The sequence below is a fragment of the Schistocerca gregaria genome, chromosome 10, assembly GCF_023897955.1.
Source record: "Schistocerca gregaria isolate iqSchGreg1 chromosome 10, iqSchGreg1.2, whole genome shotgun sequence".
Lineage (NCBI taxonomy): Eukaryota > Metazoa > Arthropoda > Insecta > Orthoptera > Acrididae > Schistocerca > Schistocerca gregaria.
The window spans coordinates 153,454,526-153,469,886 of NC_064929.1; positions in this window are offsets into that span (position 1 = coordinate 153,454,526).

Genomic DNA, 15,361 nt, shown 5'->3' on the forward strand with positions numbered 1-15,361 from the left:
AAGGTACCAATAGTGATCTACAAAACTGGCATCTAATAGCCTTGACATATATTTGCTACAGTATCTTAGAATATGTTCTGAGCTCAAATTTTAATGAGATATACCGAACAGAAAGACCTCCACGCGTACCAGCATTGATTGTGAAAGTATCGATCATGCGAAACCCAACTCGCACTTTTCTCACATGACATACTAGAAGGCAGTCAGGTAGACGCAGTATTTATCGATTCCCGTAAAGCATTTGACCCATTACCACAGCTACGTTTACTATCAAGAGAATGAACGTCTGGGATATCAAGCGAACTTTGCGAGTGGATTTTTAGGTACAGAGGACGCAGATGGTTATCTTGAGCAAAGTCTTCGACAGACGTAAACGTAACTTCGGCAGTGCCCCAGAGATGTGTGTTGTGATAAATGATTTCCATGCTGTGTATTAATGATCTTGCAGATGATCCTAACAATAAACTCTGACTTTTCCAAGATGAGGTAGTTATTAGTTCTGAAGTAGCGTCTGAAAAATGGTGCACCAATATTCAGCAGGAACCGGATAGGATTCCAAAGTAATGCAAAGGCTGTTTTGAATTTTTAAAAACGTAAAAACAGCATCCCACGGCTATAGTATCAACTAGTCGCTATTTGTACGGTTCAACTCCTGAAAATACGTGGGTGTGAACTGGGGAGGGATATGGAATAGAACAATCACATAGGCTTAATCGTAAGTAATGCGAGTGGAACATTTCGATTCATTAGTAGACCAACGGGGAAATGCAATCAGTCTACAAAGGAAATGGCTTACGAAACACTCGCGCGACCGACCCTAGAATATCGCTCTTGTGTGTTATAGCCGTACTGAGTGGAACAGTGGATACTGAACGTTTGCTGACAAGGGCAACACAAAGTTCATATGCTTGTTCGATCCGTTGGAGTCAAACAGATGCTGAATAAACTAAATTGGCAGATACGTGAAGACAGACGCAATATCTCGAGAAAGCCTTCTTACAAAGTTTTACGAGCCAGTGTACTTCAACTCATTACGTAGCGCTCCCGGAGGTATTGTGAGGACAAAATGAAATTAATTACAGTCCCTGCAGTGTCATTTAAACCCTCATCCTTCCCGGACTGCATACGTAAATGGGAGATAAATAAACACTAATATCTGGTGTAGGTAGAAATACCCTCTGCCAGGTACTCCACAGAGTTTGCGAAGTATAGATGTGGATGTAGATTTCCTGAAGCGATTTCAAAATGTTTCTGCGAGTGTGATTTGATAAATCTGGTAAAAAAGCAAGGAGAAAATGTTTGTTTCGTAAACAATTAACGTTTCTTCTCGACATAGTCTCCCTTGCGGGATATACAGTTGGTCCAGCGATCCTCCAGCTTTTCCATCCCATCGGAAAAGTAGATTGTGTCAAACTCTGCAAAATATGCGGTGACTGCAACTATTATTTGCTCATTTGATTAAAACTTCTCCCCAGCAACTCATAATTTCAAGTTAGGAAACAGGAAGGAGTCACTTGCGGCTAAGGCGGGTGAACAGGATAGATGAGGAACCGAATCAAAGCGCAGTTCACGCACTTTCGCCATTGCTATCGCTTGTATGTGGGATGGTGGATTATCTTGGTGAAACAGCACATTTTTGCGTGCGGTCCTTGGGTCTTTTATCAGCCAACGCAAGTTTCATATTATCCAAAAATGAAGCATTGTAGGGTGCAGTTTCGGGTCTGCCTTTCTGCAAGTAATCTATGAGGATTATTCCTTGGGTATCCCAAAAAGTAGCCATCACCTATATCAGCTGTCAAAACGGTCTTTGCCTTCTTCGGTTTACCAGCCTTTGTTCTGTCTGCCGTTTTCACTTTGGTGTGTAATGATGGATCCAGGCTTCATCAACAGTCAGAAATCGGCCTTGCAGACTGCGATTAAACATCGGCGGTCTTGCACTACCAAATCATTTTGTCGAGGGGTTCCTTTATCGTTCAAAAAATGGCTCTGAGCACTATCGGGCTCAACTGCTGTGGTCATCAGTCCCCTAGAACTTAGAACTACTTAAACCTAACTAACCTAAGGACATCACACACATCCATGCCCGAGGCAGGATTCGAACCTGCGACCGTAGCAGTCACACGGTTCCGGACTGCGCGCCTAGAACCGCGAGACCACTGCGGCCGGCTCCTTTATCGTCATCTCAGCTGGACAGACGATTTTAAATTCATTAATAAAAAAATAAGCGATTTTCAGTGACAGTGCAAAATCCACGAGAACTTCATCCAGTTGTGTTTGATTTGTGCGGCAGTCCAAGCCTTTTATGTATAATATAATGTATAATAATAGCACGAATCTCGGTTTTCTCCAACTTCAATCGGAGTCAACACACTGACCAATTCAGACGGCTGTCAACAATGAACTGTACGCTTTACAGAGTTGAAAGTAATTACACGATCCTTAGAGTAATCAAGCTTACGAACAACGAAGGCACAGCAACGGATATTAAACAGGTTTCAAAAATGGTTCAAATGGCACTAAGCACTATGGGACTTAACATCTGAGGTCATCAGTCCCCTAGACTTAGAACTACTTGCCGGCCGGAATGGCCGACCGGTTCTAGGCGCTACAGTCTGGAACCGCGCGACAGCTACGGTCGCAGGTTCGAATCCTGCCTCGGGCATGCATGTGTGTCATGTCCTTAGGTTAGTTAGGTTTAAGTAGTTCTAAGTTCTAGGGGACTGATGACCTCAGAATTTGAGTCCCATAGTGTTCAGAGCCATTTTGAATTACTTAAACCTAACTAACCTAAGGACATCATACTCATCCACGACCGAGGCAGGATTCGAACCTGCGACCGCTGCAGCATCGCGGTTTCAGACTGAAGCACCTAGAACCGATCGTTCACAGCGGCCGTCTTTAACAGGTTTGAAACTTCCTGGCAGATTAAAACTGTGTACCGAACCGACACTCGAAATCGGGACCTGTGCCTTTTGCGGGCAAGTGCTCTACTATCTGAGCTACCCAAGCACGACTTACGCCCCGGATCACAGCTTTACTTCTGCCAGTACATCGTCTCCTACCTTCCAAACTTTGCAGAATCTCCCTTGCTGCTTGCATAAGAGCCAGAGGTGGCTCAAGACATTACTGACTTGCTCAATCAATTGGTATCGCTCCTTGTCGTGAGTAAATCATTAAATTTTTCTGGAACTGTAATCAATTGTTAGTCTGCACGTGTACGGCACATTCATCGATTTCCATTCCATTCGAACACTTTCTTCGTGGTGCTTCGTTTTTATTTATATTGTTATTTATTTATGATTTGTGTTTGAGTGTATAATGAAAGAAATGATTCAAGGCAACGTAGGAAGCCAGAGACTGCAATACTCCAAACAAATCGGAGGTCATTAGGGAGAAGGATCGTATGTGGACATGGAGAGACTGATAGGGAATAGAGACTGGAGATGAGGAGCTGTTGGCAAGCATTCTTCTGACTGAGAATTAAAAGAAACGGTGCTGACGTTACTACATACTCCTTCGAATTTTAGTGAGAGGTGATAGTAAGTGTCAGTCTCTCGTGAAACAGCTTAGCTTTATAGTCCTAGCCCAGTTACGAAATATGGCGCACGGGTTTGGAGAGAACCGACTGGTAGTACGTAATCCGCCCACCGTATGGTGGGATAAATCTTGCGGGAACGTCGTCCTGTGTTATCCGACAGGGGGGGGGGGGGGGGGGTCAATAAATCCCAAAAGTGGCGCAGATTATAGACCGAACACGCTCCAGATAATAGCTCCCTGTCCGCCTACAGGCGAACATCGGTGTCGGATTTGTTTCGCGAGCGAAAAGCCCAGTTAAAAATAAACCGTCCTCTCCTACATAATGTCCCGTTATCTCTTTATTTCTTTACGTTTTTACCACGAATTTCATTATAATTACTTGTGTGCTTCCATTCATATACTTACTTGTCGATGTCAGTGGCATTTGCATATCACATTACAATCCTTTCTCCCTCACCACATGCGCTACCGAGTCCAGTCACATCAGGGGTACCTTCCCTCTCAATCTCCACTGTTAAAATAGCTCATATAGTGTTTCTATTTCTGATACCTGCTCTAAACTTGTTTACCCCATTCCTAGATACAATGAAGCGACGAAAGTCATCGGATCCATCCTAATATCGTGTCGGCTCTCCTTTTGCCAGGCTTAGGGCAGCACCTCGGCGTAGCGTGGGAGTCAAATCGTTGGAGGTTCCCAGAAGAAATACTGAGTCATGCTGCCTCCATAGCCGTACATAATTGCGAAACCGTTACCAGTGCATGATTTTCTCGCACCAACTGAGCTCTCGATTGAGTCCCATAAATGTTCGATGGGATACATGATGGGCGAGCTGGGGGACCAAACCGTTCGCTCGAACTGTCCAGAAACCAGTCGCGAGCACTTCTGGCCTGGCTACATGGAGCATTGTCAGCCATAACAATTACATTGTTGTTTGGGAACACGAGGTCCTTGAATGGCTGCAAATGGACTTGAAGTAGCCGAACGTAGCCATTTCCAGTCAACGACAGCACAGCCCAACCATCATGGAGTCACCACCAGTTTCCACAGTGCCTTGTTGACAATCTGGTTCTATGGCTTCATAGGGTCTGCCTGCACTCCAACCCAGCTCTTACCAGCTGAAACCGAGACTCATCTACATCTACATCTACATCTACATCTACATATACATGGATACTCTGCAAATCACATTTAAGTGCCTGGCAGAGGGTTCATCGAACCACCTTCACAATTCTCTATTAATCCAATCTCGTACAGCGCGCGGAAAGAATGAACACATATATCTTTCCGTGCGAGCTCTGATTTCCCTTATTTTATCGTGGTGATCGTTTCTCCCTAAGTAGGTCGGTGTCAACAAAATATTTTCGCGTTCGGAGGAGAAAGTTGGTGATTCGAATTTCGTGAGGAGATTCCGTCGCAACGAAAAACGCCTTTCTTTTAATGATGTCTTTCTTTTAATCCTGTATCATTTCTGTGACACTCTTTCCCATATTTCGCGATAATACAAAACGTGCTGCCTTTCTTTGAACTTTTTCGATCTACTCCGTCAGTCCTATCTGGTAAGGATCCCACACCGCGCAGCAGTATTCTAAAAGAGGACGGACAAGCGTAGCATAGGCAGTCTCCTTAGTAGATCTGTTACAATTTCTACGTGTCCTTCAAAAAAAATTCCGTCTTTGGATAGCCTTCCCCACAACATTTTCTATGTGTTCCTTCCAATTTAAGTTGTTAGTAATTGTAATACCTAGGTATTTAGTTGAATTTACGACTTTTAGATTAGACTAATTTATCATGTAACCGAAGTTTAACGAGTCCCTTTTAGCACTCATGTGGATGACCTCACACTTTTCGTTATTTACGGTCAACTGCTACTTTTCGCACCATTCAGATATCTTTTCTAAATCGTTTTGCAGTTTGTTTTGATTTTCTGATGACTTTATTAGTCGATAAACGACAGGGCCTCTAACACTACCATGGGGAACGCCTGAAATCACCTGTTTTACATGACTTTCCGTCAATTACAACGAATTGTGACCTGTCTGACAGGAAATCCGAAATCCATTCACATAACTGAGACGATATTCCATAACCACGCAATTTCACTACGAGCCGCTTGTGTGGTACAGTGTCAAAAACCTTCCGGAAATCCAGAAGTACGGAATCGATCTGAAATCCCAGGTCATTAGCACTCAGCACTTCATGTGAATAAAGAGCTAGTTGCATTTCACAGCAAATTTTTTCTATAGCCATGTTGACTGTGTGTCAATAGACCGTTTTCTTCGAGGTAATTCATTATGTTCGAACACAATATATGTTCCAAAATCCTGCTACTTATAGACGTTAACGATATGTGCCTGTAATTTAGTGGATTACTCCTACCTTTCTTGAATATTGGTGTGACCTGTGCAAGTTTCCAGTCTTTGGGTACGGATCTTTCGTCAAGCGAACGGTTGTACATAATTGTGAAGTATGGAGCTAATGCATCAGCATACTCCGAAAGGAACCTTATTGGTATACAGTCTGAACCAGAAGAATTGCTTTTATGAAGTGATTTGAGTTGATTCACTATTCCGAGGATATTTACTTCTACGTTACTTGTGTTGGCAGCTGTTCTCGATTCGAATTCTGGAATATTTACTTCGACTTCTTTTGTGAAGGCATTTCGGAAGGCTGTGTCTAAACAACGTGCTGACACGAGGAAAGTATCCAACCGATTTCTCTTACCGAAACAACAGTTGACCGGCGTTGCCTGGTGAAACGTTGCTGTGATCCCCTCGTGTAAGGAGGAGAAATGCGTACCATCCCGTTTACGACTTTGATAAAGGTCGGATTGTACCCTATCGCAATTGTGGTTTATCGTATCGCGACACTGCTGCTCGCGTTGGTCGAGATCCAATGACTGTTAGCAGAATATGGAATCGGTGGGTTCAGGAGGGTAATACGGAACGCCGTCCTGGATCCCAACGGCCTCGTATCACTAGCAGTCGAGATGACAGGCATCTTATCCGCAGGGCTGTAACGGATCGTGCAGTTACGTCTGGATCCGTGAGTCAACGGATGGGGACGTTTGCAAGACAACCATCTGCACGAACAGTTCGACGACGTTTGCAGCAGCAGGGACTGTCAGCTCGGAGACCGTGTCTGCGGTTACCCTTGACGCTGCATCACAGGCAGGAGCGCCTGCGATGGTGTACTCAACGATGAACCTGGGTGCACGAATGGCAAAAAGTCTTTTTTTGGATGAATCCAGGTTCTGTCTACAGCATCATGATGTTCGCATCCTTTTTTGGCGACATCGCGGTGAACGCACAATGGAAGCGTGTATTCGTCATTGCCATACTGGCATACCACCCGGCTTGATGGTATGGGGCGCCACTGGTTACACGTCTCGGTCACCTCTTGTTCGCACTGACGGAACTTTGAACAGTGGCCGTCACATTTCAGATGTGTTACGACCCGTGGCTCTACCCCTCATCCGACCCCTGCGAAACCTATTTTTCAGCAGGAGAATGCACGACCGCATGTTGCAAGTTCTGTACGGCGCTTTCTGGATACAGAAAACGTTCGACTGCTGCCCTGGCCAGCACATTCTCCAGATCTCTCACCAATTGAAAACGTCCGGTCAATGGTTGCCCAGCAACTGGCTCGTCACAATACGCCAGTCCCTACTCTTGATGAACTGTGGTATCGTGTTGAAGTTGCATGGGCAGCTGTACCTGTACACGCTATCCTAGCTCTGTCTGACTCAATGCCCAGGCGTATCAAGGCCGTTATTAGGGCCAGATGTGGTTGTTCTGGGTACTGATTTCTCAGGATCTATGCAACCCGAATTGCTTGAAAAAGTAATCACATGTCAGTTAAAGTATAATTTATCTATCCAATGGATAGACGTTTATCATCTGCCTTTCTTCTTGGTGTAGAAATTTTAAGGGCCGGTAGTGTACCTTGTGTACGCAAAGCTACCTCCATCTGTAAATGTGCATTTACAAACCCTTATGTCACTTCACTGTACATCCTTTTAAACGAGTACGTTTATTCATCCCTAAGTCTCAGAGTACATCTTTTATCCCCTACACTTTACTTTCTTAGTAAATTGACGAGTCCCTCGTGTTTTAGGATGTGTCACACCAATCTATCTCTTCTTATACACTCCTGGAAATGGAAAAAAGAACACATTGACACCGGTGTGTCAGACCCACCATACTTGCTCCGGACACTGCGAGAGGGCTGTACAAGCAATGATCACACGCACGGCACAGCGGACACACCAGGAACCGCGGTGTTGGCCGTCGAATGGCGCTAGCTGCGCAGCATTTGTGCACCGCCGCCGTCAGTGTCAGCCAGTTTGCCGTGGCATACGGAGCTCCATCGCAGTCTTTAACACTGGTAGCATGCCGCGACAGCGTGGACGTGAACCGTATGTGCAGTTGACAGACTTTGAGCGAGGGCGTATAGTGGGCATGCGGGAGGCCGGGTGGACGTACCGCCGAATTGCTCAACACGTGGGGCGTGAGGTCTCCGGTACATCGATGTTGTCGCCAGTGGTCGGCGGAAGGTGCACGTGCCCGTCGACCTGGGACCGGACCGCAGCGACGCACGGATGCACGCCAAGACCGTAGGATCCTACGCAGTGCCGTAGGGGACCGCACCGCCACTTCCCAGCAAATTAGGGACACTGTTGCTCCTGGGGTATCGGCAAGGACCATTCGCAACCGTCTCCATGAAGCTGGGCTACGGTCCCTCCCGCACACCGTTAGGCCGTCTTCCGCTCACGCCCCAATATCGTGCAGCCCGCCTCCAGTAGTGTCGCGACAGGCGTGAATGGAGGGACGAATGGAGACGTGTCGTCTTCAGCGATGAGAGTCGCTTCTGCCTTGGTGCCAATGATGGTCGTATGCGTGTTTGGCGTCGTGCAGGTGAGCGCCAGAATCAGGACTGCATACGACCGAGGCACACAGGGCCAACACCCGGCATCATGGTGTGGGGAGCGATCTTCTACCTCTGGTGATCGTCGAGGGGACACTGAATAGTGCACGGTACATCCAAACAGTCATCGAACCCATCGTTCTACCATTCCTAGACCGGCAAGGGAACTTGCTGTTCCAACAGGACAATGCACGTCCGCATGTATCCCGTGCCACTCACCGTGCTCTAGAAGGTGTAACTCAACTACCCTGGCCAGCAAGATCTCCGGATATGTCCCCCATTGAGCATGTTTGAGACTGGTTGAAGCGTCGTCTCACGCGGTCTGCACGTCCAGCACTAACGCTGGTCCAACTGAGGCGCCAGGTGGAAATGGCATGGCAAGCCGTTCCACAGGACTACATCCAGCATCTCTACGATCGTCTCCATGGGAGAATAGCAGCCTGCATTGGTGCGAAAGGTGGATATACACTGTACTAGTGCCGACATTGTGCATGCTCTGTTGCCTGTGTCTATGTGCCTGTGGTTCTGTCAGTGTGATCATGTGATGTATCTGACCCCAGGAATGTGTCAATAAAGTTTCCCCTTCCTGGGACAATGAATTCACGGCGTTCTTATTTCAATTTCCAGGAGTGTAGTAATACTGTTTCATGAATTCCTTTTTTCCTCAGTTAGATTTAATACCACCTCATTAGTCAGACGATCTACCCATCCAACTGTCAGCATTTTTCTGTAGCAGCAGATTTCAATCGCTTGTATTCTCTTCCTGTCCGAACTACTTATCGTCCATTTCCCAGAACGGCGACGGGTACTGATGGTACCATACGCGGATGATGTAATATTTCTGACTGCAAGAGAGAAGTGACTGACAGAATTTTTAAGCGGGATTAAGATTAGATTGGTGTACAATATTAAATGTCTTCCAAGCAATTACATCACGAGTTGGAAAGGAATCGAAAGAATTCTTCTTAGCATCACTAGATCGAACAAAGGCAATAGTACGAGTAATCCAACTATTACCCGTTCCTTGCACGGACATAGCCAAACTAAATCTTGCAACGAAACCCATCCACCTGTGGGCACCGGTAAGTACAGTAGCCTTGGCGGTAGCTTTTGGAGAAAGATTAATACTTTTACATACTTTAAAAACAGAGGGCCTAAAGCGCCTTCGTGTCGTAAACTTGAAAGTTCAGAATCAGTATATGTATGGTTTAAGACTAGTGGTTCCTTGGGTAATGATTGTAGTGTGGCTTAGCCACAGCCTGGGGGATGTTTCCAGAATGAGATTTTCACTCTGCAGCGGAGTGTGCGCTGATATGAAACTTCCTGGCAGATTAAAACTGTGTGCCGGACTGAGACTGGAACTCGGGACCCCAAGCTGTGGCTAAGCCATGTCTCCGCAATATCCTTTCTTTCAGCGGTGCCAGTTCTGAAAGGTTCGCAGAAGAGGTTCTGTGAAGTTTGGAAGGTAGGAGACGAGGTACTGGCAGAAGTAAAGCTGTGAGGACGGGGCGTGAGTAGTGCTTGGGTAGCTCAGTAGTAGAGCATTTGCCCGCAAAAGGCAAAGGTCTTGAGAAAAGTGTCTATCTGTGGCACAAAATTGCGCGCAAGTTGAAAAATGGACCATACGAAAACAGTCATGAAGGGACTGAGTGCATTTTGTACGTGTGACAGGAAAATTATACGAGGTGTGGTCAAAAAATTAACTCGAATTTTTTTGATTTCGCGGGCTTCGTACTCCCGATTAAAAAAAATTGTCTTGTTGGTACATAAGTTCCTGATGTATTGGTATTTTGTTTATTGTTGTCAGTCCAGAAGGTTATACGTGTATTCAAGTGTTTTACTTTCGATTATTGGATCAAAGAATTTGGATTCAATTTTGTTTGAAAAACGGATTAATATGGAGCAACGCGTTCGAAGTGTTGACTGAATTCCGGCGAATCTGCTTTTAGGAAGACAAGAGTTAACGAGTAGTATAAATGTTTCAAAGAGGGCCGAGACGAAGATGACGGTCGCACTGAACGTCCTAACACAACAGTGTGGAGGAAGTAAAGATAATGGTTTTGGAAAATGACCGAGTTATTGTCGGAGAAATTGGTGATAATGTCGGAATATTCGATCAGTAAATTTCCGTGCTCCTTTCAAATCAGATTTTTAATTTCCCTGTTTGGGTTCATTTCCTCTTCTCTTAACCACGAATTTTGGTTTGAACACTACAGGAACAGAGATGTTGGTGGTTCTCTGCCTACATCTTCCTCTGACCTAGCCAGTTTGAAGTACGAGGGTAAACTTTTGACCCCATAATTAATGAACTAGGAAACAAACATATATCACCCATTTCCTGATATCAGACGGAAGACATGTCGCATTTGTAAAGCGATTAATTTTCCATCCATTCTGTCTATCACCAATCATGAATGATCACATTATATCTACAATACCAGTGTGGTAATCGCAGTCCAGGCAGTTAACCTGTTTCCTAGCATCTGCCAGTTTCTGAAAAAGTTTTGAATCGAAAGTTCGTATCTCATTACTGTCAGGCAGACATGGCAATATGCTCTGGTCGCTAACTTTCTGTTTCAGGCTCATAGGAACTGCTGGAACTGAGTAGAACTTGTCAACCGCTTCTCAGTGGATTACTGTACATTTCGCAGAAGCACTCTTTATGTTCTTGAAATTATTAGACATATTTCTCAGCACATTTACTGCTTAATGGTTTATGTTGCTTACAGTAAAAATCAATTTCAGTTGAACTATGATGTAGACAGTCACAATACATCCGATACTAATAATTATCATGCAGGCTTTCCTTCCTCGTCTGGGGATCAGAATGTTATATACTCTGGTCCTAAGGTATTCAACAGTCTCCAATCTAACATAAAGCAAGAAACTATAAATCCCTACCAGTACAATACACAACTAAAAAGTACTTCAACAGCCACTCTTCCTGGAAATATCTAGATTCAGGGAAGCAAAAGTACTGGCAAGTATGTGGTAAGTAGGTTAAGTGTTTATTATAAATCTGTATGACAAATCATTATATACTACCAATAGTATTTTTAGATATAAAAATATATTCTTTAAAATAATCATGCTCATCATAGAATGAAGACTTTCACGACAGGATGGCATAGTTGCTGCGGATCGAGTGAGGTGGCGTTAGCACACTGGACTCGCATTCGGGAGGACGACGGTTCAATCCCGCGCCCGGCCATCCTGACTTAGGCTTTCCGTGATTTCCCTAAATCGCTCCAGGCAAATGCCGGGATGATTCCTTTGAAAGGATGGTTCCTACCCGTCCTTCCCTAATCCGATGAGACCGATGACCTCGCTGTCTGGTCTCCTCCTCCAAACAATCCAATCCAAACCTTTCGAGAGTGAGGTCGTGGTCCAAGAACGTGTTCTCTTTCTGACATTTCGTCCAGTACTGCGCTGGACATCTTCAGAGGCGGCCTGCGTCAGCAAGACTCGGCGCAGAATCGCCTCTGAAGGTGTCCAGCGCAGTTCTGAACGAAAAGTCAGGAACAGAAGAGTTTCTTGGACCACGACCTCACATCCCAAAAGGTTTACCAGCAACTGAATAATGCTCATGTTGTGCAACACAGCTGATACTTATGTATCGACCTGGAATCTCATTTACTGGAGAAGAAATCAGGTATGAGTCCCGTATGCAACTGAGCGCTAATGACCAGCCAAGAAGTGTCTTGCGACGCCCCTCATGGTAGTGGTATACCAAGCTCATTGCCGCCCACCACGCCGCCCGACATCTAGGACTGATGGTCCGGGGTGTCGTTTCATTTCGCAGCAGAGCTCCTTTGATTGTCATGCGCGACACACTTACAGCTCAGCTGTACGTCGACGATATTCTACGCACCGTTTTGTTGCCCTTTATGGCAAACCATGCTGCGCCTACTTTTCAGCAAGATAATGCCCGCCCGCACAGACGGACCTTCTAGTGCTTGTCTTGGTGCTTGCCAAACCCTACCTCGGCCGGCAATCTCGTCGGATCACTCCCCAACTGAGAAGGTTTGGAGCATTCTGGGGACAGCGATCAAAGCAGCTCGAGATTTTGACGACCTAAAGCGTCAGTTGGGCAGAAATTGGCACGATATCGCTCAGGTGGACACCCAACAACTCTGTCAGAAAGGGTTCAAATGGCTCTGAGCACTATGCGACTCAACATCTGAGGTCATCAGTCCCCTAGACTTAGAACTACGTAAACCTAACTAACGTACGGACATCACACACATCCATGACCGAGGTAGGATGCGAACCTGTGACCGTAGCAGCCACGTGGTTCCGGGCTGAAGAGCCTAGAACCGCTCGGCCACAGCGGCCGGCAACATCTCTACCAGTCGGTGCCAAGCTGAATATATGCTTGGATAACGGCCACAGATGCACCAACGCATTATTGACCTGTTGAATTTATGAAGCTCTTTCTATCGAATACATCAACCAATTTTTCTACAGTTATAATCGTTTGTTAGTCTTTACATGTGAATCACATGTACCGACTTCCGTCCCATTCGGATAATTCCATCGTGGTGCGTGGCTCTTTTTGTCTTAGATCGTATGATTACAAAAAAGTGAGTACCACCGACAATTCTTCAACACTATTGTACAATATTCAAAAAACATATTTATAGCAATTTTACTGATGTGTATAGTTCGTCTGATATTTGTCAATAATAATATTCCAGAATGGGATTTTCACTCTGCAGCGGAGTGTGCACTGATACGAAACTTCCTGGCACACTAAAACTGTGTACCGGGCCGAGACTCGAACTCTAGACCTTTGGCTTCCACGGGCAACTGCTCTAACAACTGAGCTACCCAAGCACGACTCACGCCCCGTCCACACAGCTTTACATCAGCCAGTACCTCGTCTCCTACCTTCCAAACTTTACAGAAACTCTCCTGCGAACCTTGCAGGACTAGCACTCCTGAAAGAAAGGAAATTGCAGTGACTTGGCTTAGCCATAGCCTGGGGGATGTTTCCAGAATGAGATTTTCACTCTGCAGCGGTGTGTGCGCTGATATGAAACTTCCTGGCGGATTAAAACTGTGTGCCGGATCTGCAGCGGATAGGCATTTGGTGCAGTGAGTGGCAACTGACCCTTAACATAGACAAATGTAATGTATTGCGAATACATAGAAAGAAGGATCCTTTATTGTATGATTTTATGATAGCGGAACAAACACTGGTAGCAGTTACTTCTGTAAAATATCTTGGAGTATGCGTGCGGAACGATTTGAAGTGGAATGATCATATAAAATTAATTGTTGGTAAGGCGGCTGCCAGGTTGAGATTCATTGGGAGAGTCCTTAGAAAATGTAGTCCATCAATAAAGGAGGTGGCTAAAAAAAAACACTCGTTCGAGCTACACTTGAGTATTGCTCATCAGTGTGGGATCCGTACCAGATCGGGTTGACGGAGGAGATAGAGAAGATCCAAAGAAGAGCGGCGCGTTTCGTCACAGGGTTATTTGGTAACCGTGATAGCGTTACGGAGATGTTTAGCAAACTCAAGTGGCAGACTCTGCGAGAGAGGCGCTCTGCATCGCGGTGTAGCTTGCTCGCCAGGTTTCGAGAGGGTGCGTTTCTGGATGAGGTATCGAATATATTGCTTCCCCCTACTTCTCCCGAGGAGATCACGAATGTAAAATTAGAGAGATTCGACCGCGCACGGAGGCTTTCCGGCAGTCGTTCTTCCCGCGAACCATACGCGACTGGAACAGAAAAGGGAGGTAATGACAGTGGCACGTAAAGTGCCCTCCGCCACACACCGTTGGGTGGCTTGCGGAATATAAATGTAGATGTAGATGTAGAGACTCGAACTCGGGACCTTTGCCTTTCACGGGCAGCTGCTTTACCAACTGAGCTACCCAAGCACGACTCAAGCCCCGTCCCGAGCTCGTCCCGAGTTCCAGTCTCGGCCTGGCACATATATTTAATCTGCCAGGAAGTTTCATAACAATATCAGTGTACGAGACTGTAGGGCACGGGACTAACAGTGGCGCCGAATAAAATGGTCCACATCAAAATCTTTGTACCTCGAGAAGAACGTGTTTCGCTTTGAAAGAAAAATTAAAAATAAAAACAAAATAAAGACCAAAGACAAAATATTGCGATCTCTACACATTAAGTTTGTGAAAACCTTACCTAGATATGGGGGAGTTTCCTCGTCTATCAGGAACGAAACTGAAAGAAGGCGTGTTTCTTGGACCTGGCATTCGAGAAATTAGATCCAACTATGATTAAAAAAATGGCTGTGAGTGAGAGCAAGGCTTTTACTGATTTGTAAAATGTCTTCATGCAAAGAGGCTGTTACTGAATACTTCAGCGAACCAGCAACGATATAATTCTTCAGACGTAAGCAAAAGGCTCGAAAGCTGAGGTCCGGCTGTTTTACGAGCCTGAAAACTCAGTTTTAGAGCGCTGATCTCGATTTTTTCCCATTTTATAAGGTCACCAGTGTGATGGAGGGAGAGCACGAGCGCCACCGGTATTGCATTGAGATGAAAGACTGCTGGTTCTCACTTCACCGATACTGGCAACAGGCGATTCATCGGAGAAAAAGCTGTGTTGGATGCTTTACGGAGAAGGGAAGAAGAGATTCCAATGTAACAAAGAAGAGCAATCATTTTTTAATTTAATAAAGCCTTCATTCGAATAGAAAAATTAGAACTCCTTTTGTTCCAATTACAGGTGCTTTTCCAGCTGAGTAGTTTGTATCGAGGCCCCATTATGACAAAGCCCTATGTGACAGAAAAGACAAACAATGCTAGGTACGGATACAGTGCCCAAAGGCTCAGTATATTAAAGCCATTACCTAACAGAAAGGTCAAAAAACATTTTTCGTTGGCCTGTGGTATTGTTCGATCTACAACTACATCTACATGG